The following is a 3,718-nucleotide window of genomic DNA, read 5'->3' on the forward strand; positions in this document are numbered from 1 at the left end:
ACAATTTAATCAGTTTCCCTGTACGTGTATTATAACCAGTCTAAATTCTAAGGGCAAGTGACAAAGGATCATTGTGTGTAAAAGATCTTTCGGATGACATATTGCTAAAAAAAAAAAAAAAAAAAAATCTATGTTGCTTGAAAATGATTATATCTGCCAACAACGGATAGCCTGATTCTGCATAACACACCAGGCTTGATGTGGTCCATGTAACCTCTAACAGTCACTTTAACGCCTGATTTTACAATATGATGACTGGCTTCATATCAGCCCCAGCTCATGCCTTGCACCCATCATAAGGGACGACATCAGAGGCGCGCCTTACCCGTCACTTCACAATGAACAGTACATCGTTGTTCTTTTTAACAAACGATACAGACTCCAGCAGATGACACATCTTACACTTTCATATACTCTGACGGCCTAGGAATCAGAACCGTTGGTCGTGATCGGCGAATCTAGGTAAACATAACTTGTGCAGAGCCCTATCACCAGTTTGTTTTCAAAGATAGGTTGTGTCCCCATCTCTGCCGTTTATTAAAATGAAATTAGTCTAATTGCTGCTTATTACTATGACATACTCTTCACAAAATTATCACAGTAAACCAGCCTTTTTAAGCATATTACATCTACTTGTCAACAATGAAATAAGGTCTTACTTTTCTTTATTTATTTTTATTAACTCATTCACAATTATTATAAACAAGAAACAAGAAGCTGGTGAACATTGTCTGACCTCCAGTGAGGCCGTCATTACAGCATCGCCCATTATATTTTCAGTCACACGGTACACCGCCACGATCGCTGCCAGCATCAACATCCCACACCCCAAAGTCTTTAATATTATGAATAACTTCTTCCTATAGACTAAATCATCGGCTTAAAAAAAAATCACGAAAAGCCACACACAAAAAATTATTCTCTTACTGCCTAGCAAGTATCTGAGGAGGTGCAAGGTAACAAAGTTCTTTAACCTTCCCCATCCCGACCAATTTTCCACCACTGACCCCCGAAATCCCTACCAATTTTGGAAAAAAAATTTTTTTGGCTCAAACCTCCACTTTTGGTGAGAAACATCGAAAATTCATAGAGTAATCGCTCACCTGAGGTTTAAAATACTGAATACAGGAAGCAGTACCCCTTACCTTACTGTGTTTTTTATCAGGCTGGCTCCAAAGAAAACGAGTTCTATGGGAGGGTAACTATTCCACACCATTCATAAACGGTATCTATTTATTTGGTACGAATTTATATGTAGTATGAGGCTATATTGGTTTTCACACAGAAATATAGGCAACATAAGCATTGTTTCACTCACCAAACACATCAACTTACCTGACCTTTTTTAGCGACATTACTCCCCTGGGGATAGAGGGGTTTCAAGAATACTTCCCCAGTATCCCTGCTTGCCGTACAAAGCGACTAAAAGGGTTGGTCGTGGGTTAGTGCCCCACCCCGTAAAAAGAGAAATCGTGAGGTCAGTCTGTTCAGACGTGCTAGTGATCTGACAGTGTTGTGCTAGTGTGTTTTAGTGACCTATGATAGTGTTGTGTTAGTGTGTTGTAGTGACCTGTGATAATACTGTGCTACCGATCTGTGAAAGTGTTGTGCTAGTGTGTTGTAGTGACCCGTGATAGTACTGTGCTACCTTGGTGAATTTGTGCGTAATGGCTTCCTTGGCAGAGAGCTGTGTCCCCACTGCAGCAATTGAAAAGGACTACCTTGAATTAAAGGAGGAACTTCTCGAACTGAAGCGGGAGGTACAAATTCTCAGGCAGGAGAAGTCATAAATGAGGGAATTGCTGGAGGAGATGTTGGAGGAGAAAGAGGAAAAGGCTGAAGGTTGGACACTAGTTCACAAAAGTGCAAAGAAGTTCACTCTTAAGAAGCAAACGGAAGTTAAGACCACTAATGCCTTTGATGCAATACGGGACGAATGTGAAGGGAAGGTAGAGAGGGAAATAGAGGAGAAGGACGCTGAGAGAACTTCCAGTACAGGTAAGTATAATCAGAACAAGAAAGGTAAGAAAAATGTTGCTGTTGTTGGAGACTCCCAGGTGAAATATCTTAACAGAGCCATGTATACTCCACTCGCTAAACATGTGTGTCTTCCAGGGGCCAGGGTGACTAATGTGATAGAAAAAATTTCAAATATAGTGAACGATAGTGGTGACAAACCCAATGTGTGCCTCAGTGTAGGAGACAATGATATTAGTTGGCGTAAGAGTGAGGCACTGTGGCAGAGGTACAAGTTGATGTTAGAGAAGGTTAGGGAGAGGGGAGGAACCCCTGTAGTGCTTGGTGTTTTACCCAGGTGGCGGGTTGGGAGGGAGTGGTTGAGCAGGGCAATAGGGTTTAATTGTCGCCTTGAAAGATATTGCAAAGATAATGCAATACCTTTCATAGACAGCCCAGACAGGTTTTATGGATGGAGTGCCTTGTATAGTTGGGATGGGACTCATCTTAGCAGGCAGGGAGTTACTGTTTTAGCTGGAATGATAGATAGGGAGTTAGAAGGATTTTTTCGAGGCTGAGAAGTAGACGTAGAGGAAGTTATAGCAACTACACTCAGAAATCATTATTACCATGTTTGAATAGATGCATGAAGACTTGCAAAATTAAGAACAAAATTTCAATCATTAGTGTAGATACATCCACTCAGGCACCTCAAACTGAGCAGGCAATGATAGATGACAGAACAAGCGATGATAGAAGGGCAATAAGCGATAGTACAAAATATTGTTATATTAGTAAAGTAAAGGGTTTCCCACTAAGTAATAAAATAAAGAACAGTAAATCCCAAGGTAAAGGCATAACTACTCGTAATAATCTGAAAGTGTATTACACAAACAGCCGGAGTTTACGTAATAAAATGGATGAACTGAGGGCTTTAAATTGTACAGAAAAAATAGACATCGCCCTTATTAGTGAAACTTGGATGAATACAGACACTCGAGAATTTTTTGCAGAATATCTGATAAAAGGCTATAATATTTTTGTGCCAAACCATCTGGGAAGAAAGGGGGGAGGGGTAACTATTTATGTAAAGGATTCATTTGATTGGTGATATGAATGGTAAAGTTGGGAATGTGAAGGTGGATGGAATAGTTGGTGAGTGGGGTGTACCTGCTGAGATAGATGAGAATGGGAGTGCGTTAGTGGACATTTGTGCTGGGAGGGGGTTGGTGATAGCCAATACCCTCTTCAGGCATAAAATGATCCACAGGTATACATGGCGAGTGATGAGAAGGGTGGGTGGTGAACTGAATGAAAGGAAGGCAATGATTGATTATGTGTGTGTGGATGAAAGGATGCGAAAATGTGTAATGGATCCAAGAGTTTATAGAGGTTGGGGGAGTGGACTTTCTGACCATTACTTGGTGGTGGCCAGAATTAGAGTTCAAGTAAGATGGAGGAATAGAAGAAGGGAAAGACGAGAGGAAGGAGTAGTTGCAAGGAGAGTGGAAAGGTTACAAGAGGATGAGAAAAAGGCAGAGTATAAGAGAGAAGTGGAGGAACGATTGGGCAAATATGAATTGGAGCAGATGGGAGACGTGGAAGGTGTGTGTAGAATATTTACAGAAGAAATATGTGCAGCATGTGATGTGGTGTGTGGAAGGAAGAGAAGACGGAGGGGGGTGCAAGGAACAGTGTGGTGGACTGAAGAGGTGAAACAGGCTGTGCCACAAAAGAAGAAAGCATACAATGAACGGATGAG

Source organism: Coenobita brevimanus, chromosome 16, assembly GCF_032717465.1.
Source record: "Coenobita brevimanus isolate Jiangsu-jjx chromosome 16, ASM3271746v2, whole genome shotgun sequence".
Taxonomy (NCBI): domain Eukaryota; kingdom Metazoa; phylum Arthropoda; class Malacostraca; order Decapoda; family Coenobitidae; genus Coenobita; species Coenobita brevimanus.